This window comes from Nomascus leucogenys, chromosome 23 (genome assembly GCF_006542625.1).
Source record: "Nomascus leucogenys isolate Asia chromosome 23, Asia_NLE_v1, whole genome shotgun sequence".
NCBI classification, from domain to species: domain Eukaryota; kingdom Metazoa; phylum Chordata; class Mammalia; order Primates; family Hylobatidae; genus Nomascus; species Nomascus leucogenys.
The window spans coordinates 24728609-24754679 of record NC_044403.1 but is presented as its reverse complement, the minus strand read 5'-3'; the positions used below and the strand labels follow the sequence as shown (position 1 = coordinate 24754679).

At 40.6% G+C, this 26071-nt stretch overlaps 1 pseudogene across 1 annotated transcript; it reads left to right on the top strand.

Annotated features, from left to right (window-relative positions):
- The first annotated feature begins 12038 nt into the window (after positions 1-12038).
- LOC100589841 lies at positions 12039-12959 on the top strand (annotated as a pseudogene). The gene has a single exon (XR_001114731.2). The product of XR_001114731.2 is annotated as a 60S ribosomal protein L6 pseudogene (transcript).
- Positions 12960-26071: the final 13112 nt, after the last annotated feature.

Here is a 26071-nt window from a genome sequence, read left to right as displayed (position 1 = left end):
TCTTTTATCTTTTAATTTGCTTATTTGATTACCTTTTAAATTTAATTGACCAAATATAAGTGGACCAGTAGGTAATAAAGATATTTATATCACTCTTTATTAAGAAATAAGGCTTTTAAGAAGTTGAGACTAGACCTCTGTGCTCATGGTTCTAAAATGACAGAGTACTCTGTGTAATCAATGAATATTCATTATTTATTTTCTGGTACAGTTAATTTAATTTGCTTCAAATTATCTTCATGATCTAGGCCACCTCTTATATCTTAACTGTAATCAGCAGAAATGAAAGGGATCAGTATAAGAGAAATAACTAAGGTCAGAGCCACAGACTTTGGAAACCAGAAAAGATCTTGGGAGTTCTTGTTCAGTGATTGTCACAGGAGATAAATTAGCTAGATGTGGTGGTTTACTCCTGTAATTCCAGCACTTTGAGAGGCTAAGATGGGAAGATTGGTTGAAGCCAGTTCAAGACTAGCCTGGGCAATATAGCGAGATCTCATCTCTACAAAAAATCTAAAAATTAGCTGGGCATGGCAGCATGTGCCTGTAGTCCTAGCTACTTGGGAGGCTGAGGTGGGAGGGTCACTTGAGCCTGGGAGGACGATGCTGCAGTGAGCTGTGATTGTACCATGGTACTCTAGCCTGGGTGATAAAATGAGACTCTCTCAAAAGAAAAAACAAAAAACATGGATCAAGGCTGGGCACAGTGGCTCATACCTATAATGCTAGCACTTTGGGAGGCTGAGGCGGGTGGATCGCCGGAAGTCAGGAGTTCAAGACCAGCCTGGCCAACATGGTGAAACCCTGTCTCTACTACAAATACAAAAATTAGCTGGGCGTAGTGGTGGGTGCCTGTAATCCCAGCTACTCTGGAGGCTGAGGCAGGAGAATCACTTGAACCTGGGAGGCAGAGGTTGCAGTGGGCTAAGATTGTACCACTGCACTCCAGCCTGGGTGACAGTGAGACTCCATCTCAAAAAAAAACAAAGCCCCCCAAAAAACCCCCCAAACCGTAAAACTATAGCTACAGTAATTTGTTAGTGGATACACAGTATAAAAATATGAAAATTGGTATCAAAAACAAAACGTGGCTGGGTGTGGTGGCTCACGCCTGTAATCCTAGCACTTTGGGAGGCTGAGGCGGGAGTATTGCTTGAGACCAGGAGTTCAGGACCACATAGTAAGACCCTGTCTCTCAAACAAAACAAAAAATATATATGAGAGGGAAAAGTGCAGAGTTTTTGTATGTGATTTAAATTATCAGCTTAAAATAAACTGTTAAAAAGTGTTATGTAAACCTCATGGTAACCACAAAGCAAAAACCTGTAGTAGATACACAAAAGATAAAGAGAACAATCAAAGGACTATAGAAAATCATCAAATAAAGGAATAGAGCAAGAGAGGAAGAAAGGAACAAAGGGCCCACAAAACAAAAAACAATTTAAAAAATGGCAGTAGTAAGTCCTTACCTATTAATGATTATTTTGAATGCAAAATGGATTACATTCTCCAATCAAAAGACAGAGTGGCTAAATGAATTAAAAAAATGAGACTCAACTGTATTCTGCCTACCAGAGCATCACTTCACCTTTTAAGGACACATAGAGACTGAAAGTGAGGCATGGAGAAAGATATTTCATGCGAATGGAAACCAAAAGAGAGCAGGGGTAGCTATATTACTATATAGTCCCTCCTTATCTGAGGTTTTGTTTTCTGTGCGTTCAGTTACCTGCAGTCAACCATGCTTTGAAAATACCAAGTGGAAAATTTCAAAAATTACTCATAAGTTTAAAAGTGGCACACTGGGGGCTGGGCACGGTGGATCATCCCAGCACTTTGGGAGTCTGAGGCGGGCAGATCATGAGGTCAGGAGATTGAGACCATCCTGGCTAACATGGTGAAACCCCGTCTCTACTAAAAAATAGAAAAAATTAGCCAGGCGTGGTGGCGGGCACCTGTAGTCCCAGCTACTTGGGACTCGGGAGGCTGAGGCAGAATGGTGTGAAGCTGGGAGGCGGAGCTTGCAGTGAGCTCAGATTGTGCCACTGCACTCCAGCCTGGGTGACAGAGTGAGACTCCGTCTCAAAAAAAAAAAAAAAAAAATACTGCACACTGTTTTGAGTAGTGTGATGAAATCTCACACCATATTCCTTTGCCCTGCTCTGGATGTGAATCATCCTTTTGTCCAATGTATCCATTCTGTATACATTACCTACCTATTTGACACTTAGTAGTCCTCTCAGTTATCAGATTGTTGTGGTATTGCAATGCTTGTACAAATTCAGTTAACCCTTATTTTACTTAATAGTGGCCCCAAAGCACAAGAGTAGTGCTCTGGTGTATTGTTATATTTATTCTATTTTATTATTACTTATTGTTAATCTCTTGCTGTGCCTAATTTATAAATTAAACTTCATCATAGGTATATATATAGGAGAAAACATAATGTATATAGGGTTCAGTACCATCTGTGGTTTCAGGCATCCAAGGGCGATCTTGGAATGTATTCCCTCAGGCTAAGGGGGGAATACTGTATGTAGTTCAGACAAAATAGACTTTAAGTCAAAAGCTATAACAAGAGCAAGAGACACGGTCATTACATAAACGTTGAAGAGGTAAATTTTTTTTTTTTTTTGAGACAGAATCTCCCTCTTGCCCAGGCTGGAGTGCAGTGGTATAATCTCGGCTCACTGCAACCTCTGCCTCCTGGGTTCAAGCGATTCTCCTGCCTCAGCCTCCTGAAGCTGGGACTACAGGCACGTACCACCAGACCCGGCTAATTTTTGTATTTTTAGTAGAGATAGGGTTTCACCATGTTGGCCTCGCTGGTCTTGAACTCCAGACCTCAAGTGATCCACCCACCTCGGCCTCCCAAAGTGCTGAGATTACAGGTGTGAGCCATCGCGCCTGGCCCAAAGAGGTAAATTCATCAAGATGATTGGAGCATCAAAATATATAAAGCAAATAACAGATTTTTTTAAAAAGTGGGAGCAAGTTAAGAAAGTAAAGGAACGAAAGAATGGCAGAACAGCCCTCTTAACAGACTTGAAGAGGGAAAGAGACAGCAATAGAATACCCCACTTTCAACAATGGATAGATCAGACAGAAAATCAAAGAGGAATCATTGAACTTGAGCTGCACTTTAGACAATATGGGCCTAAGAGACATATACACAACATTTATTCAACAGCAGCAGAATACACATGCTTCTCAAGTGCACATGGGATGTTCTCCAGTAGAAATATGTTTGGTCACAAAACAAGTCTTAACAAATTTAAGATTGAAATCATATTGAGTATCTTTTGACTATAATAGTCTGAAATTAGACATCAATAACAGCATGAAAACCAGAACATTCACAAATATGTGGAAATTAAAATGTTTCCTGAACAACCGATAGGTCAAAGAATCAAAAAAGAAAAAAATATCTTGAGACAAATTAAAGTGGAAACACAGCATATCAAAATTTATGGGATGCAGCAAAAGTAGTTCTAAAAGGGAAGTTTATACCTCCTTTAAGAAAAAAGAAAGATCTTAAACAACCTAATGTTACACCTACAGGAACTAGCCAAAGCCCAAAGTTAGCAGAAAGAAAGAAGTAACAGGCCAGGCAAAGTGGCTCATGCTTGAAATCCCAGCACTTTGGGAAGCCGAGGCGGGTGGATCACAAGGTCAGGAGTTTGAGATGAGCCTCGCCAACATAGTGAAACCCTGTCTTTCCTAAAAATACAAAAATTAGCTGGGTGTGATGGCACGTGCCTGTTGTCCCAGCTACTCAGGAGGCTGAGGCGGGAGAATTGCTTGAATCCTGGAGGCAGAGGTTGCACTGAGCCAAGACTGTGCCATTGCACTCCAGCCTGGGTGACAGAGTGAGATTCCCTCTCAAAAAAGCAAAAAGGAAAAAAAAAAAAAGAAATAACTAAGATCAGAGGAGAAATAAATGAAATTTGTATGCCTTTTCTGCTACATTAAAAAGAAAGAACTGATACCAATCCTTCTCAAACTCTTCCAAAAAATCAAAGAGGAGGGAATAATTTCAAACTCATTTTACAGGGTCAGCATTACCCTGATACCAAAGCCAGATAAGGACGCTACAAGAAAATTACATCCCAGTATCCCTGATAAACACAGATGCAAAATCCTCAAGAAAATACTAGCCAACTGAATTTGGCTAGTACATTTAATAGAGCCTGTTAAAAGATTATACACCATGATCAAGTGGGACTTATCCGTTGGATACAAGGATGGTTCAACACACACAAAGCAAATGTGATAAACTGTCTTAACAGAACGAAGGACAAAGGCCATATCATCTCAATAGATGTGGAAAAAGCATTTAACTAAATTCAACATTCTTTTATGATAAATACCCTACAATTTAGATACGGAAAGAACTTACTTCAACACAATAAAGGCCATATATCACAAGCCCAGAGCTAACATGATTGTCCATGGTGAAAAACTGAAAGCTTTTCCTCTAATTTAGGAAGAAGACAAGGATGCCCACTCACTACTTCTATTCAACATAGTGCTGGAAGACTTAGCCAGAGCAATTAGGCAAGAAAAAGAAATAAGAGGCATTCAAATCAGAAAGGAAGAAATAAAATTGTCTTTGTTTGCAGAAGACACTAAATGAAATAAGCCAGACAGATAAATGATGCATGATCTCACAAGTGGAATCTAGAAAAAGTCAAACTCATAGAAACAGTAGAATCACGGTTACCTAGACTGGGAGGTCAGGGAAGAAGGGAGATAATGGTCAAAGGGTACAAAGCTTCAGCTATAAGATGAATAAGCACCGAGACCTGATGTATAGCATGGTAACTATAGTTAATAATAATGCATACCTGAAGTTTGCTAAGAGAGTAGATCTCAAGTGTTCTCACCACACACACAAGTAACTATGTGAGGTGATGGATACGTTTATTAGCCTAATTGTAATCATTTCACAATGTATACATACATTAAAATATCACATTGTATATTCTAAATATATATAATTTTTATTTGTCAACCATATCTCAATAAAGCTGGAAAAAAGATATATATATATATTATATATATATATATATGTATGTATGTGTATGTAAAAAGTAACACATAACTGCTTTCTTCAGAGATTCTGATATACCTCCTGCTTTTGCCTTCCTGTAGTAGGACTTAAGAGACTTCCTGAACTGTGTCTTTTCTTATCATTACTGAGATTTTGAGGCACTGCTATTGATAGAGGTATATCTTAGACCTTAAGTTTTTGTTTGGGAAAAAAAATGTGGACAATCAATTTTCTAGCTCAACTCCCCTTAATTATATTTGATACTACTTGTCTTGTTATAATGTGAGCCTGTATTACTCACTTCCTCTGTTCCGATAACCTCCTAGGCAGTCGGCTTGCCAATGGCTTTTTTAGTTCTAATTCATTGCTTACATGTTGACCGCAAACTAATGTTTGTGTAACAAAGCTCTGCTCATGTTTTTTACTCTCCTATTAATTGCCTTTAATAATTCTTCTTTGCTTAAAGTCCAAAATATCATTTCATCTTCAACTCAGTTTTCCCATTTCATCTTCAACTCAGTTTTCCCATTGACTCACAATGTGCTTTAACAAACTTAAGCACTACTAGTTGTTTTTCTTTCTGTCTGTCTTTTTTTTTTTTTTGAGACGGAGTCTCTCTCTGTCGCCCAGGCTGGAGGGCAGTGGCGCGATCTCTGCTCACTACAAGCTCCGCCTCCCGGGTTCATGCCATTCTCCTGCCTCAGCCTCCCGAGTAGCTGGGACTACAGGCGCCTGCCACCACACCTGGCTAATTTTTTGTATTTTTAGTAGAGACGGGGTTTCACCATGTTAGCCAGGATGGTCTCGATCTCCTGACCTTGTGATCCGCCCACCTTGGCCTCCCAAAGTACTGGGATTACAGGAGTGAGCCACCATGCCCGGCTACACTAGTTGTTTTTCATATGCCACAAGTATTGAGTGCTTGCTAAATTAAAATTTCTTCTGCCTAGAATACCTTCCCTTTTATACCTGCCTGTTGAGGTCCTTCCCATTGTGTAATGCTCGCCCAAATACTACTTCATGAAATGTTTACCTGTCCTTTCAATCTGAAAGGTGATCTGTTTATTTGAGGGGGCAGAGGGTGGGGAGTGTTGCTGTTGAAATTCTCTTCCTCACTTGTTTTAAGCTCTTTGAATATAAAAACCATGTCTTCATTTTTATGTACTTGCAGTACTTCCCATACACCTTTCTAGATAGTAGATGCTCACTAAGTACTTGTGGAATTAACTGTGATTTCAGTGAGTAGGGACTAGAAGTCAGTAAGTTGAGTGTTTTCTGTCTTTTACTCATTTTCATTTGGGTTGCTCCTGGCTACATGACTTAAGCATTCCTTATATGCTTTATCATGGTTGCAGAAAATCTCATTTCTTTTTTTTTTTTAGGTCAGTACATTTTAGTAAGGCCAGTCCATCACCTTAAATGTTTTCTAGATGAGATACACCAGTTGTGACAAATACTTGGTCTTACATTGAATTGTAAGCCACCTCAGAATAAATTAAATTCCATTTTCCTTTTTTCATTCCAGTGCATTTTCCCCATTTTTCCTCTGTATTTAGGATGGCAAACAAGTACTTTATGCCTTGCAAATAAATTGGTTTCTGTGGTCATAATTACAAATCAAGCCAATTGGGTGCTGCTGTGCATATCAAAGCCTATGGCTTCTCCATGAATCCTAATACAGGAGAGTTGATTCTCTTCAAGAAACAATCAAACCATCCCTGCCTTCTCCACCATATCTTTGATGTTTCCCTGCACCTTTTCTTTCTTTTTTTGAAAAACTTCTATTTTAGATTCAGAGGTACATATGCAGGTTTATTATATAGGTAAATTGCATGTCATGGGGGTTGGATATACAGATTATTTTGTCGCCTAGGTAATAAGCATAGTACTTGATAGGTAGTTTTTCAATCCTCTCCCTTCTCCCCCTCCCCACTCAGGGACCCAATGTCTGTTGTTCCCTTCTTTGTGTCTATATGTACTCAAGGTTTAGATCTCATTCACAAGTGAGAACATGTGGTATTTGGTTTCCTATTCCCGCATTAGTTCACTTAGGTTTACGGCCTCCAGCTCTATCTACGTTGCTGCCAAGGACATGTTCTTTTTCTTTTTTTATGGCTGCATAGTATTCCATAGTGTATATATACCACATTTTCTTTATCCAGTCTACCATTGATGGGCATTTAGGTTGATTCCACAACTTTGCTATTGTGAATAGTGCTTCAGTGAACATATGTGTGTGGCATGCATGTGTCTTTATGGTAGAATGATTTATATTCCTTTGGGTATATACCCAATAATGGGATTACTGGGTTGAATGGTAGTTCTAAGTTCTTTGAGAAATCACCACGCTACTTTCTACAATGGCTGAACTAATTTATGTTCCCACCAGCAGTGTGCAAGTGTTCCCTTTTTCCCGCAGCCTCATCAACAGCTGTTATTTTGACTTTTTCATAATAGCCATTCTGACTAGTGTGAGATGGTATCTTATTGTGGTTTTGATTTGTGTTTCTCTAATGATTAGTGATGTTGAGCAATTTTTCTTTTCTTTTTTTTTTTTAGATGGAGTTTCGCTCTTGTCACCCAGGCTGGAGTGCAATGGCATGATCTCGGCTCACTGCAACATCCGCCTCCCGGGTTCAAGCGATTCTCTTGCCTCAGCCTCCCAAGTAGCTGGGACTACAGGTGTGTGCCACCATGGCTGGCTAAGTTTTTTGTATTTTTAGTAGAGACGGGGTTTCACCATCTTGGCCAGGCTGGTCTCAAACTCCTGACCTCATGATCCACCCGCCTCAGCCTCCCAAAGTGCTAGGATTACAGGCGTGAGGCACCGTGCCTGGCCGATGTTGAGCAATTTTTCATATGCTTGTTGGCCATGTGTCTTCTTTTGAAAAGTGTCTGTTCTTGTCCTTTGTCCACTTTTTAATGGGTTGTTTTTTGCTTGTTAATTTGCTGTTTATAGATTCTGGATATTAGATCTTTGTCAGATGCATAGTTTACAAATATATTCTCCCATTCTGTTGGTTGTCTGTTTACTCTGTGGATAGTTTATTTTGCTGTGCAGAAGCTCTTTAGTTTAATTTGGTTTCATTTGTTAGTTTTTGTTTTTGTTGTAATTGGTTTTGACATATTCTTTATGAAATCTTTGCCCATTCCTACGTCCAGAATGATATTTCCTAGGTTATCTTTCAGGGTTTTTATAGTTTTATGTTTTATATTTAAGTCTTTAATCCCTCTTGAGTTGATTTTTATATGCAGTATAAGGAAGGGGTCCAGTTTCAATCTTCTGCATATGGCTAGCTAGTTATCCCAGCACCATTTATTGAATAGGGAATCCTTTCCCATTGCTTGTTTTTGTCAACTTTGTCAAAGATAAGATGGTTGTAGGTGTGCAGCTTTATTTCTGGACTCTCTATTCTGTTACATTGGTCTATGTGTCTGTTTTTGTACCAGTACCATGCTGTTTTGGTTATTGTAGCCTTGTAGTATAGTTTGAAGTCAGGCACACAATGCCTCCAGCTTTGTTCTTTTTGCTCAGGATTGCCCTGGCTATCTGAGCTCTTTTTTGGTTCCATATGAATTTTAGAATAGTTTAAAAAAAATTCTGTGAAGAATGTCATTGGTAGTTTGATAGGAATAGCATCAAATCTGTAAATTGCTTTGGGCAGTATGGCCATTTTAACAATATTGATTCTTCTTATCCATGAGCATGGAATATTTTTCCATTTGCTTGTGTCATCTCTGATTTCTTTGAGCAGTGTTTTGTAATACTTGTTGTAGAGCTCTTTTACCTCCCTGGTTAGCTGTATTTCTAGGTATTTTATTTTATTATTTTTTGTGGCTATTTTGAATGGAATTACATTTTTGATTTGCCTCTCAGCTTGGACGTTGGATTTTTGTACACTGATTTTCTATCTTGAAACTTTACTGAAGTTGTTTATCAGATCTAGGAGCTTTTGGGCAGAGACTGTGGGTTTTCTAGGTATAGAATCATCTCGTCTGCAAACAGATGATTTGATTTCCTCTGTTACTATTTGGATACCTTTTATTTCTTTCTCTTGCCTGATTGTCCTGCCTGGAACTTCCAGTACTATGTTGCATAGGAATGGTGAGAGTAGGTATCCGTGTCTTGTTCCAGTTCTCAAGGAGAATGCTTCCAGCTTTCGCCCATTCAGTATGATGTTGGCTGTGGGTCTGTCATAGATGGCTCTTATTATTTTGTGGTATATTCCTTCAGTGCCTAGTGTGTTGAGGGTTTTTAACATGAAGAGATGTTGAATTTTATCAAAAGCCTTTTTTGCATCTATTTAGATGATTGCGTGGCTTTTGTTTTTAGTTTTCTTTATGTGGTGAATTACATTCATGGATTTGTGTATGTTGAACCAACCTTGCATCCCAGAGATAAAGCCTACTTGATAATGGTGGATTAACTTTTTGATGTGCTACTGGATTTGGTTTGCTTGTATTTTATTGATGATTTTTGTATCTATGCTCATCAAGGATATTGACCTGGTTTCCTTTTTTCTTCTGTCTCTGCCAGGTTCTGGAATCAGGATGATACTGGCTTCATAGAGTGAGTTAGCGATGAGTCCTTCCTCCTCAAATTTTTGGAACAGTTTCAGTAGGAATAGTTCAGCAGGAACCTCTTCTTTATACATCCAGTAGAATTTGGCTGTGAATCCACCTGGTCCTGGGCCTTTTCTGGTTGGTAGGCTTTTTATTACTGATTCAGTTTCAGAACTTGTTACTGATCTGTTCAGGGATTCAATTTCTTCCTGGGTCAATCTTAGGAGGTTGCATGTTTCCAAGAATTTATCCATTTCTAGTTTTTCTAGGTTTTCTAGTTTGTGTGCATAGAGATGTTCATAATAGTCTCTGAGGGTTTTTTGTATTTCTGTGGGGCCTATGGTAATGCCCCTTTTGTCATTCTGATTGTATTTATATGGATCTTCTGCTTTTTTTTTTTCCTTTATTAGTCTAGCTAGTGGTCTACTAATCTTCTTTGTTCTTTTAAAAAACAAACTGTGGGATTTCTTGATCTTTTGTATGGCTTTTTGCTTCTCAGTTTGGTTTTGGTTATTTCTTGATTTCTGTTAGCTTTGGGATTGGTTTGCTCTTGTTTCTCTAGTTCCTCTAGGAGTGGTGTTAGGTTGTTAATTTGAGATCTTTCTAACCTTTTGATGTGGGCATTTAGCACTATAAATTTCCCTCTTAACAACTGCTTTAGCTGTGTCCCAGAGATTCTGGTATATTGTATATTTCTCATTAGTTTCAAAGAATTTCTTGATTTCCACCTTAATTTTATTGTTTACCCAAAAGTCACTCAGGAGCAGGTTGTTTAATTTCCGTGCAATTGTATGGTTTTGAGTGAAGAAAATCTCATTTTTGTGCTTCAGAGCCAGTCAATATGAGAGAGCCAAGTAAGTAGTAATGAAGACAGATTTTACTTTGGTACATAGACTTTTTGGCCTGGGGAAGGAACACCAGGTACCATATAGGAGAGTTGCTGATACATTTGGTAGTTTACTGTCTCATTTTAATTATAAGTGGCTAAAATTGCATTGTACTTTGCTCATGTTTTAGTTTTTTTTGTAGCCTTTTCAAAAACCATTTTTTTTAAATTGCCTCTCAGTTGTACATGAAGGAAATACATATGTGACTATAGGACTAATGTTCAGGAGTTCTCCCTCAATCACATATTCTCCATCAGTCACATATTCAAAGGAAGGAAAGAGGGAGAATTTTATTTACTTGTGGGTCCGTAGCCTGGGTTTATATAGATGGTTTTCACAGCATTTTTATGGTTTGACATTTATTTCAAAATTTTGCTAGAACTGTCATCTTCAGTTTCCTTTTCAAAGACATACAATACAGGGTGGTATATTTTCAAAAAAGCTCTGGTATACTTAAATTACCAGCATCTGAGCCAGTAGTGAAATAATTGTCCATTGTGACTTCATGTTCTGCCCCATCAATCTAAGGATAACATCATCCCTTCAATTAAACAAAATAATGCATTAAGACCCACTATGGATTTTTTGGCTTGCTTTTCAACATTTTCTTTGTTCCTACTATATGTATTCTGCCAACGTACCTGTTATTGGAAAAAAAAGTCATTGAAGCACTTTGTGTCAGTGCTGCATCTGGCTGCATATTAGCATGGGACCACTAGAGGGCATGCTCCGCCTAGCAACTGGAATAGTTGTGGAAATTTGCTCAGACTCCTGGTGGCAGGGGAAACATTTGTTTTTTATTTTTTATTTTCTTTTTCAACAATCTAAGATGGGACGAGAACAGGGTGAGCATTTAAAAAGAAAGAAATGAAGACTGGATGGGGGCATTTAGTCTATGGAGTGTAAGCCTGCAACTGATCCAAAGTTTGTTGAGAATGTAGAAAAATAGCTGTTTGGGCAGGCAGAAAATGAAGTACCAAATGATCCCTTCTTCATACTTTAATACTTTAATAAATACTTGAATGGGGAATATACTTAATTTTAATGACACCCCCCTCCTCCTAGCTCCACCCATAATAGAGGATGAATGGGCAGTAAAGAGTTGTGGTCAGGAACATGGATTTGGGAGAAGACAGACTACTTTGCTACAAAATTTGTCTCTGCCACTTACTGGCTTTTTGACCTTGGAAAAATTAGTTAAACTTTGTTTGCCTCAGTTTCCTCATATACAAAATGAAAGTAGTACCTATGGAATATTGTGACCGTAAAATAAATTTTAAAATTAAATTTAAATTGCTTAGCTGGGCATGGTGGCTCACTTCTGTAATCCCAGCATTTTAGGAGTCTACGGTGGGAGAATCGCTTGAGCCCAGGATTTTGAGGTTGCAGTGAGATATGATGGTGCCACTGCACTCCGGCTTGGGGTGACAGAGTGAGACACTGTCTCTAAAAATATATATAAAGTAATTAAAGTGCCTAGAACAGGGCCTGGAATATGGTAAGTTCCATTTAAATATTTGTTGCTGGTTTTCCCATCTTGCAAGATGGCGGGTGAAAAAGTTGAGAAGCCAGATACTAAAGAGAAGAAACCCGAAGCCAAGAAGGCTGATGCTGGTGGCAAGGTGAAAAAGGGTAACCTGAAGGCTAAAAAGCCCAAGAAGGGGAAGCCCCATTGCAGCTGCAACCCTGTCCTTGTCAGAGGAATTGGCAGGTATTCCCGATCTGCCATGTATTCCAGAAAGGCCATGTGCAAGAGGAAGTACTCAGCCGCTAAATCCAAGGTTGAAAAGAAAAAGAAGGAGAAGGTTCTTGCAACTGTTACAAAACCAGTTGGTGGTGACAAGAACGGTGGTACCCGGGTGGTTAAATTTCGCAAAATGCCTAGATATTATCCTACTGAAGATGTGCCTCGAAAGCTGTTGAGCCATGGCAACAAACCCTTCAGTCAGCACGTAGAAAACTGCGAGCCAGCATTACCCCTGGGACCATTCCGATCCTCCTCACTGGATGCCACAGGGGCAAGAGGGTGGTTTTCCTGAAGCAGCTGGCTAGTGGCTTGTTACTTCTAACTGGACCTCTGGTCCTCAATCGAGTTCCTCTATGAAGAACACACCAGAAATTTGTCATTGCCACCTCAACCAAAATTGATATCAGCAATGTAAAAATCCCAAAACATCTTACTGATGCTTACTTCAAGAAGAAGAAGCTGCGGAAGCCCAGACACCAGGAAGGTGAGATCTTCGACACAGAAAAAGAGAAATACGAGATTACGGAGCAGCGCAAGATTGATCAGAAAGCTGTGGACTCACAAATTTTATCAAAAATCAAAGCTATTCCTCAGCTCCAGGGCTACCTGCAATCTATGTTTGCCCTGACAAATGGAATTTATCCTCACAAATTGGTGTTCTAAATATCTTAAGAACCTAATTAAATAGCTGACTACAAAAAAAAAAAAATTTGTTGCTGGTACCGCTTCTAATTCTGGCTCTCCAGGTGTGTAATGGGATGGTGTAAGGGCGAAATGACAGGAGTTCTTTTTTTATTGTCTCAGAAGTGAGGTAGATGCCCAAGATTGGGGCAGGAAGTAGGAAGAGTCATCTGATAGAGGAGAAACGGGGAGTAAGGGATAACAGGGAGACATGCTTCTGAGACATGTTTCACACTGATTCCATAGTAAGGATTTAAATTCTTATTCTGTCTTTGTAATCCTGCTCAACCCCTTTTATAGCTTTTATACTATATACCTTTTCACGTAAGTAAGAAACCTCAAACCAACTGTCTTCTTATCCTATATTTTTTGAGCACTGATCATTTGCTAGGGACTAGCTAAGTGCTTTATAAGGATTGTCTCATTCAATCTTCACACAAACCCCTGGGATTCTTACTTCTGGGATTTCTTAATTCTTACCCTCTGGGGTGAAATATGGTTATCCATATTTCACAGACGAGGACACAGAAGCATAGAGAGGTTAAAAAAAAAACTTTACTAATTTGTACCTAAAGTGACAACATGCTAGTGTCAAAGATAATAATTAATGAATTGATTGTGGCCTACCTCTGTACCTTCATTTTATAAAAAGGAAACCTCCATATTCGTATTAATATTCCAGCCGGACTGATGTAATTATATGCTGCGCTATTTCGTACTACAGTGCCTTTACATTCTCTGGGCTTTCTGCCTCAAATACTTTTTTCCCGAGTTCCTGTTCATCCACTACAGAACCTTTCCTCATAAGCTCAAGCAGAAACCATCTCTTCTTTCTCCTTTGTGCCACCACTGCACAGTGTATAACTGGGTCTTGTGCTTCTCCCATTGTATTGAAAGTATTTATTTACATGCTTCTCTATTAGACATTAGGTTTTTAAATTAGGAATCATGTCCCTTCCTTCCCGCTAGCCCTTAACTCCTGATACAGTGTTTGTCACATGATAAAGACATGATAAAGTATATAGAACAGTGTAAGTGCCCCCCTTGCTTGCCTTTTTCTCTCCTCAGTCCCTTCTGCAAAGTAAACCATTGTCAATAATTTTGTGTGCATCTTTCTAGACATCTTTTTTTTTTTTTTTTTGAGATAGTGTCTCCCTCTGTCACCCAGGCTAGAGTGCAGTGGTGTGATCTTGGCTCACTACAAGCTCTGCCTCCCAGGTTCACACCATTCTCCTGCCTCAGCCTCCCGAGTAGCTGGGACTATAGGTGCCTACCACCACGCCCGGCTAATTTTTTGTATTTTTAGTAGAGATGGGGTTTCACTGTGTTAGCCAGGATGGTCTTGATCTCCTGCCTTGTGATCCACCGCCTCAGCCTCCCAAAGGGCTGGGATTACAGGCGTGAGCCACCGTGCCTGGCCCAACATCTTTTTTTTTTGAGACAGAGTCTGGCTCTGTTGCCCACACTGGAGTGCAGTGGCTGATCTCAGCTCACTGCAACCTCTGCCTCCCAGGTTCAAGCAATTCTCCTGCCTCAGCCTGCCAAATAGCTGGGATTACAGGCGTGCACCACCACCTCCGGCTAATTTTTGTATTTTTAGTGGACACAGGGTTTCACCATGTTGGCCAGGCTGGCCTTGAACTCCTGACCTCAGATGGTCCACCTGCCTCAGCCTCCCAAAGTGCTGGGATTACAGGTGTGAGCCACTGCACCTGGCCTTCTAGACATTTTTTAAAGCATTCTCTCTCTGTGCGTATCTGCCTATGCAAAGATACTTTAATAAAATAAAAATTACATGTAAATTATTTATATTATCATTTTAAAAATTAATAATGTTCTGAAGTTCTTTCTTTGCCCATGCATTTGTATTTACTTATGTTTAGTTTATGTTTAGAACTATTCAGGTTCTCTAATGTATGGAGGTACCGTAATATATTTAACCACTGTCCTCGTTGATAGTAACATTTCCGACATTTTTGACACTAAATTTTACACTGAACATCTTTTACATATAATATGTACTTAAATGAAAAATTTAAAGGATAGATTCCCCAGAAATGTACTTGGTGGGTGAAATGCTTTAATTAAAATAAAAAAAAATTCAACTCTTTTTTTAGACTCAGGGGGTACATGTGCAGGCTTGTTATGTGAGTGTGTGTGTGTGTGTGTGTGTGTGTGTGTGTGTGTGTATATATATATATATTTTTTTTTTTTTTAGACAGAGCTTTGCCCTTGTTGCCCAGGCTGGAGTGCAATTGTGCAATCTCTGCTCACCTCAGTCTCTGCTTCCTGGATTCAAGCAATTCTCCTGCCTCAGCCTCCTGAGTAGCTGGGATTACAGGCATGCACCACCACGCCCGGCTAATTTGGTATTTTTAGTAGCGATGGGGTTTCTCCATGTTGGTCAGGATGGTCTCAAACTCTTGACCTCAGGTGATCTGCCCAGCTCGGCCTCTCAAAGTGCTGGGATTACAGGCGTGAGCTACCGCACCTGGCCTACGTGGGTATATTGTGTGATGCTGAAGTTTGGGATATGACTGATCCCATCACTCAGGTAGTGAGCATAGTATCCAATAATGTTTCAACCCTTGCCTCCCTTCCTCCCTCCCCCAACATTTAAAATTTTGATAGATTTATTTCTATATTATCTTCTGCCTGATTCATATACTTAATATAAATTCTGAGGCTGTTTGTTTCTCTGTTTTGTCAACACATTATTTTAAAAATATTTAGTTAATATATTGGGTGAAAAATATATTCATTTCTCTTACTACAGCGAGATTGTGCTCTTTTCATATATTTATTTACTATCTTTTTTTTTCATGTGTTGTCATGTGTTTAAGTTTTAGTTGTGAGTTTGTCTTTAGTGTTTTCCTTATGGGCAATCCTGTTCTACCTCAGTTGTGGGAGTATTTCTTTGGAGTGGTTTTGCATTTGCCTTTTCTAAGTCCTCCGGATTATTATCAGATTGAGACCTAATTTTAAGTTAAATTCCTGGCTCAGAGTCTCCTTTATATCATATAAGTCATATAAGTTTATACTCCAAAATTATATATATCATAGATAATGTGAGTTGGTACTCCAAACTTACATACACAGAGGCCTGGGATTTTCCCTTCCACTTTTTATCATGAATATTTTCAAACAGAAGTTGAATGAATAATACAGTTAATACCCATATATCCATTATCCATTTTTAACAATTGTTGACATTTTGACAAATTTGGCTTTCTGCTTAGGTGATTTGTTTTTGTTTTGGTGTTGAGTTGTACAGTCTTTAAATTCAGAAAATGTTCTAGGGAGAAATTAGCAATGTACTTGAAGTCTCCTTAAAGCTCTACCAAAAGCTCTGATGGCTTTTTTGTCCCCTAGCAGCACCCATCTGCGGGTACAAAGACTAGATTCTCAGCCTCCTGCCCATTCTCAGAATTAGCAAACCTCAGAATAAAGCAGTTGTAGCAATCTGCTCACCTTTCAGATTTCTCTCTTCTTGAATCTTATTGTCCTCTCACCCCCTACTCAGATTCTTATTGCCTAACAGGCATGAGAGACTGGAAGAGTTAAATGGGGAAGAGGGAAAGCTAATACAAGGGTGCATTATTAAGTTGGTTACTGCTTTGGGCAACTGGGACTCCATTCTTCTGGAGCTCTGAGGAGCTGTGTAGAATGCACCTTAAAATTGTGTCCAAGTGATAAAAGAGGGGACAATTTATCCACTAGCTCATGGGGTGTTGGCACCTGCACAGTTTCAGGTTTGTTCTGTACAGGGGGCATCCGTACTTGTAATGTCCCAGGAGCCCTGGGACAGAAAGCAAGAGATTCATGGTTGGCTGAGGCAAGGTCTTATCAGGTTGCACTTGCCCGAGGCTGGTTTCTGTAGCAAGAGCTGAAGTAAAAGGTGAAGATGTGATACTACAAATTGCCCTAAAATTGGCTAGTACCCTTCAAGCTAATTTGTTGCTTTTTGACGTACTTGCCTTAATGTTTGAGCAATTCCTTTATTTCTGATGGAACAAAATATTGTAGACTCACCTTGTACTTTACTACAAATTTTTCTTTTTTCACCTAAAGCCCAGGGAGAAATACTCCTGTGAACTCTTTCTAGTTTCCCTTTCACTTAATTTACAGTTTTGCAAAAATTATGAATTATATAGAAGTCTCAATTCCAACTCCTTGCTTAGTGCTTGTCCAAGGCTTTGTTTCCTCATCTTTGTGTGTATTTAAATCCAAACCCTTAGCCATGACTGCATCGAATGATTTTCTACTCCAATTAGATGACTCTGAGCTCACGAAGCTTACCTCAGGTTGAATCTTTACCTGTTGTCCCATGTTGCTGTATTCTCATTCATTGAGGACCCAAAAGCATTTCTCAAGAATAGACCGATTACTTGCTGAGAGGGAATGATTTGCTCTAAAATATCCATCCTACTGGCCTCCTTTGAATTCTCCTACCAATCTCCAGGTTGGTTTGCTTTAGGCTCCAATCTGCATGGATTTGCCAAAGAGGGTTCAAGCACCACTAGTTTATTAGGGCTAAGTGCAGACTGTCTACCTGTGGCCTGGACCACCTGAACAGCCTTTTCAGTACGTCACCAAATCCTGGAAGCTTTTCAGTTTTCTGGCAAACATGTTGGAACACCCAAATGTGAAATATATTGCCTTAAAAATCGAAAGAGGCCTATGAATCCTGCCTTTTAAAATGGCAAATTATTTGATATTTTGGAGGGGATATTTAAGTGCCCTAGACATCAATCAGAATCAACTGAAAGGCTGGTTAAAACACCAACTTTTGGGCCCCATTCTCAAAATTATGGATTCAGTACGTCTAAGGTGGAGCCTAAGAGTATGCATTTCTAACAAGTTCCCAGGTGATGCTGTTTGTTTAGGACCACAATGAGAACCACTGCCTGATAGACCAAGACTTCAATGGCATGAGGCTTACCAAGGCATCTAGGGTACCATATTGTCCTGCTTTCCCTGTAGCATCTGTAGGTTATCATCAATGGAGTGAACCAGCAGGATATCCTGTAAAATGGTGAGATGTTTAAGTTTTCTGCAGGATAAATAGTAGGCCAGATTGAAAGAGTTATATAGATCTGAAGAGTTATATAGGTCTGAAGATGATGAAGGTATATTGTTTCTGCCAGGAGAAAAGCAATTTGATTATGATTTTTTGCTTATTTATTAACTGGAAGAAATAATATCCACCATATAATACACGTATATGTCACACACACACACACACACACACACAGACACACATACATATATTTAATTTTTTCTAGACAGAGTCTTGCTTTGTTGTCCAGGCTGGAGTGCAATGACACGATCACAACTCACTGCAGCCTCAACCTCCTGGGCTCAAGTGATCCTCGCACCTCAGTCTCCTAAGAAGCTGGGACTATAGGGGTGTGCTACCATGCCTGGCTAATTTTTAATATATATATATATTTTGAGACAGGGTCTCACTCTGTCACCTAGACTGGAGTGCAGTGGTGTGATCTCAGCTCACCGCAACTTATTTTTTATTTTTGTAGAGGTGGGGTCTCACTATGTTGCCCAGGCTGGTCTCAAAGATCTGGACTCAAGTGATCCTTCTGCCTCGGCTTCCCAAAGTGTGAGTATTTCAGGCATGAGTCACCGTACCTGGCCATTAATGGGTATATATTAAGGGCCAAGTACTGTATTGACTTGCTGTAGACCTCGCATTTGGAAAGCAGCTAAAATTGGAGTCACCCCCTGACTAAATGTATGATCATCTACTCCCATTCTTTATGACCCATCTGTATTGGCAAGATGAGTGACTTAAATCAAGAATATAACAGGAATTGCTTATGCTTCAGTTTTGAATCCTTTGCTAGTGGTACTAATCTTTGTGATTTCTTTATAGATGCTTTACTGCTTTTGATTTTATTTTACTAGGAAGGGGAAGTTCAGGAGCTTCAGTCTGGTTTTCCATCATAATGGACCTTACTTCACAGGTCAGGGAGATAGTGTGGGGGTTCTGAACAACAGGAATTTGGGAAATAACCGGAGGGTGACTTCAGGCTCTCACTATACCTGCTGCTTTTGTGGGGATAGGAAACTTCTTGGACTTGGAGTGTTTGTGATGTTTTGGGCAATATATGGGTATCCTCCATATATTTCTTTATCAGTTCTTGAGATCACATTTTATCACAATCAAGTCTCTCATTTTCACTTAAGAGACATAGCAAAGCTTGAATTCAACTGGATTTGCAATTTTTAACCATCGAGTCCAACTAAAACTTTGGTTTTTGGCCTCTTCAGCCTGCAGCTACAAGCAATAAAGAATTCTTTTAATATACTTATAGAAATTCTAGTTTTCAGGTTTTACCTTGGGTCAGAATTTAGGATCTATTGAGTTTGTTACTCTCTTCCTTTGGGTTATCCAGTGCCATAAGAAGCAACTATTCTACTCTACAGTTCTTAAATTCTTTCCTTTGGGGTTGCTTGGGCTCTTTTTTTTTTTTTTGAAGTGGATTCTGTTTCTGTCACGCAGGCTGGAGGGCAGTGGCACGATATCGGCTCACTGCAACCTCTGCCTCCTGGGTTCAAGTGATTCTCCTGCTTCAGCCTCTTGAGTAACTGGGATTACAGGTGCTCACCACCACACCTGGCTAATTTTTGTATTTTTAGGAGAGACAGGATTTCACCATGTTGGCCATGCTGGTCTCAAATTCCTGACCTCAGGTGATCCACCCGCCTTGGCCTCCCAAGGTGCTGGGATTACAGGTGTGAGCCACTGCACCCGGCCTGCTTGGGCTCTTAAAGGCTTGTCTCCAATGGGAACTTTTTTTTAGGTGATAAGGTGTTTCAATTTGCCTATTTTGTCATTGCATGACAAGGACTACCAAGTCCCATCTGTTAATACTAGTAATACTTCCTCTTTTCTCAACTTCAACCAGATTGGATAATAAATCTCAAATTTCCTCTATTTCACTTCTATAGCTTTCAAGTATTTATGGTACAATTTCTGAAAGCAAATGCCTGGATTTGCAGCTGTTGTAGAATATGAAGAACTCTGTTTCATAAAGTGGGAATATTCTTCAAACATAAGGAGAATTAGATGCCAAGAAGAATGACAACCATTACTTGTGTAAACCAAAAGGTGACTGAGGCAGGTCTCAATTGATTTACAGGTTTATTTTGCCAAGGTTGAGGGCATGCCCAGGAACAAAACACAAATCACAGGAGCATCTGTGATCAGTGCTTTTTCCAAAGAGGGTTTTGAGGACTTCAGTATTTTAAGGGAAAAGAGCAAGCAGGAGGGGAAGGAGGAAAGGGGAAAAAAAAAAAAAAAAAAGGCAAGGGAAAGTAGACAAGGAGGCAAGTGGTTACTTCCTTGTGAGGCTCTGATTAGCACTCAGTGAATCTACATTTTACATGTGAAAAGTGGGGGTAAAAGAAAAGTCATTCATGCATTCATCTGGGAGTAGACAGAGGGATGATTTCTGGTCTTGTTCTTGTCTTCTACCTGTGAAGATAAGCTAATAATTTACATTGTCAGGTTGAGATTCAACATACAATGGAACATTATTTGTCCATAAAAAAGAATGAATTACTGATTGCTGTGGTTTAAATGTGTCCCCCTCTGTATTAGTCTGTTCTTGCACTGCTATAAAAAAAAAACCTGAGACTAGGTAATTCATAAAGAAAAGAGATTTAATTGGCTTACAGTTCTGCAGGCTATACATAGGAAGCATAGCAGCTTCTGCTTTCTGAGGGACGCTTCAGGAAGCTTCCAATCATGGCGGAAGGCAAAGTGGGAGCAAGGCACTTCACACGACCAGAGCCGGAGGAAGAGAGAGAGGGGTGAGGTGCCACACACTTTTAAGCAACCAGATCTCACGAGAACTCACTATGGCGAGGACAGTATCAAGGGGGAAATCTCCCCCCATGATCCAGTCACCTCCTACCAGGCCCACCTCCAACACTGAGGATTACAATTTGATGTGAGATTTGGTGGGGACACAGATCCAAACCACATCATCCTCCAAAACTCAGGTATTGCCAGTGTGATGATATTAAGAGGTGGGCCCTTTTAGAGGTGGTTAGGCCATGAGGGCTTTGTGGATGGAATTAAGGCTCCTATAAAAAAGGCATCATGCCTTGCTGGTCTATCTCTTGCCCATCTGCCTTCTGCCATGTGAAGACATGGAGTTCCTCCTCTTAGAAGATACAATCATCACCAGATAACTGAACATGCTGGTGCCTTGATCTTGGGCTTCCCAGCCTCCAGAACTGAGAAAATAAATTTCTCTTCCTTATAAATTACCCAGTCTCAGGTATTTTGTTGTAACAATACTAATGGACTGAGAAACTGATATGAGCTATAACATGGATGAACCTCAAAAATACTATGCTAATACCAGCTGAAGTAACTAGCCTTGCTGCAAAAATGTTCTTAGTCTCATCTTTGGTGAAAATAAGATAGATTTTTTATTTGTTTGCTTTTGTTTTCTGAGACAGAGCATTGCTCCTGTTGCCCAGGCTGGAGTGCAATGGTGTGATCTTGGTTCACTGCAACCTCTGCCTCCCAAGTTCAAGTGGTTCTCCTGCCTCAGCCTCCCTAGTATCTGGGCTTACAGGCATGCACCACCACGCCTGGCTAATTTTGTATTTTTAGTAGCAATGGGGTTTCACCATGTTGGTCAGGCTGGTCTCGATCCCCTGACCTTACGTGATCCACCCGCCTTGGCCTCCCAAAGTGCTGGGATTACAGGCATGAGCTACCATGGCTAGCCTGTGTCTTTTTATTATGAAAGAAATACATGCTTATAAAATATCAAACAGTAAAAAAACTTTAAAGTAAAAATAAAAGTGCCCTATTTACTCCATCCTTACTTCTAAATACTGAGATTACTTTCACAGTGAACAGAATGGTCACTTGCCATCATATCAATATAAATAGTCTAACAAATATCTTGTTTTCATGAAATTAACAACACTGAGCTATTAAATTGACTTCTGATATCAACTACCTGGACTTAGGCCAAATTTCACAGGTTGAGGGCATGCCCTTCATAAGACTGCCATTACTTCAGATACCAGCAACAAGTTCAGGGGTTCCCAGGGGTGTCCTCAGTCCTGATCAACTGACTACAAATTTGGGGTTTCCCATGATCCCTTCAGGTTTTATGATTTATTAGAATGACTCACTGAACTCAGGATAGTGCCATGCTTATGATTGCAGTTTTATTATAGCAAAAGGATACAAATCAGAACCAGCCAGAGGGAGAGATGCATGGGGTAAGGCCTAAATGAAAATTTCCATTGACCCCATCGATATATCACTTTCTTAGAACTTTAATGTGTGATAATACACAGAGTATTGCCAACCAGGGGAGCTTCAATGTCCAGAGTTTTTATTGGGGTCCATTATGTAGGCATGATTGATTGAACCATTGGTCACAAGTTGAACTCAGTCTCTAGCTTCCCTTCCCCACCTGGGCTGATATAACATGGCTCAAGGCTCCAATGCTGCAATCACATGGCTGGTCTTTCCGGCATGGCCAGCCCCATCCTGAATTACCTTCTTAGCGTAAACTATCTTGGAGCCCATCATGAGAGACCTCATTAGCATGAGATATACGGGCCCACCATGAATAACAAAGACAATCCTATTACTTGGAAAATTCCAACGATTTAAAGGCTACCTCCAGGAAGTAGGAACAAAATCCAGGCAAATTCTTTATTACCCAGGTTAACTGCAACATGAAACAATATTCAGAGAGTAAACGAACAAGTGAAGGCACACTGTCAACCTCTCAGAGCTGTGGAACTTCCAGTCTTCCCTCATAATAGGTACCATACAACACATGACATGCAATCAATACTAGTAAAGCTTATCTTCCTTAAAACTTTAAATAAATATAAATAGATGTTTTAGTGTTTTTTCTCTGTGCCTTAGCAGATCCTCTTTTATACTGCCTAAGGTACTTGTGCCCCATTTTGGAGATCACTGCCCAAGAGATCTCTTGGATAAATAATTTAAAGGGGTAAGGGGATAGATTCTATTATTGTTTCCAAATGTCTATGTTCTCCTTTGTGAAAGGATTAAACTTTGATACCCTTGACATGTCTTTCTGTAGACAAAGTATATTTCCCTGTCTCGCTTACAGGTTTGTCCAGGTAACTTGCATTGGCCAACAGAATCAGAGCAAATACAACGTACACCTTATCTCAATAAAGGATGCTACTACATGGTTCAGCTTACAAGGAGCTATTCTGTGATCTCAGCTTCCAGAATGAGAAAAACACTTGGAGAGGAGCCAAGCAGAGTTGCAGTCAACTCCAAGGTGACCCTAAGCACAAGTGTAATGTGAGTGAGAAACACATGTTTGTTGTTGTAAGCCACTTGGATTTTGGGGTTGCTGGTGATACAGTGTAATCCAGTTACAATGTGACTTATTCCAGGGAGAGAGCTATAATTTTAGGAATATGGTTTGCTTTCTAATTATGAGCTTAGATTGTAAAGACTCTGAGAATCAATGATCATTATTTCAGGGAGTATATGTGCATATATACCTGTCTACATGCACGTGCTGGTTAGGTCCAATAATTAATTTGTGGAGAACTTAAAATTCCCTTATCCTTCCCTTATGCTTTGTCATTCCCCTTTCCCATTTCTTACTAAATAATTTAATTCTAAATAAAGCAGTAGCAAGATAGGTGTCTGTGGTGAGGTGGCTGGGAGAGCAGCAGTGGCCTGGCACAGGGTGAGAGCTTTAGCAGGGTGAGAAGGGTGACTTTGCAGCAGGGTGTTGGCTTGACAGTGGTTCTGGAGCCCAAGCAGAGTGAGAAGAACATCCTGTGGGGGTGGGAAAGTGTCCTGGCGTGGAGAACCAGAGCGAGGAGATGTCCACTCCTGACAATGGCCCAGTGCAGGGTGTCAGAGGATAAGATTGAGGAGGGTGTCCATAGTAGGGGTAGCCTGATGTGAGAGGTCAGAGTCTGAGAGATAAAGAAGGCATCTATGTGGTGGGTAGTCAGGTGCAGTGAGTTGGAGTGCAAGCAGGGTGAGGAGGGCATCCATGTATGAGGTCACCTTCTATAGGGAGTCAGAGTCGCAAATGGCTGAGCAGAGTACTCTAGGGCCAGCCTGGTATGTATGTCAGCATGTGGGAGAGGTGAGGAGGACACCCATGCCTAGTGTTGGCCCAGTTGGGGTTGGGACTCAGCACTTAAGCAGGATGAGGAGAGAGAGCATCCTTGCAGAGGGTAGACCTGGTGTGGGTTTCAGAGACCAAGCATGATAAGGAGGGTGTCTATGTGGTGGGGTAGCCCAGTGAGGGAACTCAGATCCTAAGTAGGGTAAGATGGGCATTATTGCTGGGGGATGGAGGACCTGCATGGAGTGTCAGAGCCCCAGCAGGATGAAGAAACTTCTATGCAGAGGGTAGACTTGGTGTGGGTTTCAGAAACTTAGCAGGATAAGGAGGTGGTCCATGTGGTAGAATAGCCCAGTGAGGAGTCAGACCCTTCCAGGGTGAGGAGGGCTTCCACCCATAGGGTGACCTTGTGTGGAGCATTAGAACCTAAGGGGGTCTAAGTGGTGACTAGGGGACCAGCATCAGGAACCAGAGTGCAAGCAGAGTGAGGAGGGCTTTCCTGCAGAGGAATGGCCTAGCACAGGGAGTCAGAGCCTTGGCAGGGTGAGGGGGATGTTTGTGGGGGGATGTTCATGGGGGTGGGGAGTGGGCTGGCCCTTTGCTGGCACTCTCAGAGTGAGGAGGGAGGGCATCAGCGCAGGAGATGGTGGCTTGGACTGGGGAGCCAGAGCCCAACTAGGAAGAGAGGGACATCTTAGCAGGTGGGAGATTGATGACATCCAGGAGATTGATCAAATAAGGAATAAGTGAAAGACAATGAAAGCAGGTTTCTTACTGTCACAGAAAGGAGTTAGGAATGTGGGAAGGGAGAAAACTAGAATGAAACCTGTGGTGTTAGATTGGAATTAGAGGAATTAGTGTGAACTCATGGTGTTCAATATATTTAGATATAGAAATAATATAAAAATATAGAGGTATGTGTTTGTGTGTGTGTGCATGCATGTATGCATGTCTGTTATGCAGAAGGAATCAGCTGGGGGAGATTAAAAGGAGGATCATTTGGGGAGAGTTGAGGGCAGAGAATCCAGGTGTGAGCTGGGAGCATGTCTATGGAGAGATTCCACGTGAAGGATTTAATATTTGGAGTGTTTTCTTCTAGGCCTTTGAAAATAGTCATATTTAGTACTTTAAGTTTATCCCCTTCTATACTGTGATTCTATTTAATTATCCTAACTGTTAAAAAGTAGTCATATATATTGGAGGTGGTGTGGGGATTAAAAGGTTGGGGAAGCATGGAATAAAGCCTGGCCTTCCCTCTCCTCCAACATCCAATAAAGGGAGCTGCTTTCTGGAGATTTCTAGCAAGATGAATGCAGACTTTTGATAGAGTTAGTTACCAACAAGGAAACACAGAGAGCGTGGAGGAGCAGCTTCAGAAGGCATGGGGTTTAAACTTTGCCATCCCCACCATGCTAGAGGAAACTGATTCTTTTTTTTTTTTTGAGACGGAGTCTCGCTCTGTCGCCCAGGCTGGAGTGCAGTGGCGCAATCTCGGCTCACTGCAAGCTCCGCCTCCCGGGTTCACGCCATTCTCCTGCGTCAGCCTCTCCGAGTAGCTGGCACTACAGGCGCCCGCCACCACGCCCGGCTAAATTTTTTTGTATTTTTAGTAGAGACGGGGCTTCACCGTGGTCTCGATCTCCTGACCTTGTGATCCACCCGCCTCGGCCTCCCAAAGTGCTGGGGATTACAAGCATAAGCCACCGCGCCCAGCCGGAAACCGATTCTTGAAGGTGGGGAGGCCGATATGTAGAGTTTTGTGTCAATGATACTCTTAGAATGTGGTACTAACAAGTTGCCTGATCAGTCAAAAGTGATGAGATGAATGCAACATAAGTCTTTGTTCAGGTTGTTTGGTCAGAAGTAATTACATTTGCATGTGGAAGCACACAAATTGTATTTTTTACTGGTGAAGAACACGGTTCTCCAGAAAGACTCTAATTGGTTCTTTTTTTTTTCTTCCTCTTTCCGCAACCCTTTGAGTTCCCACTTTTATTACATTTGCTTG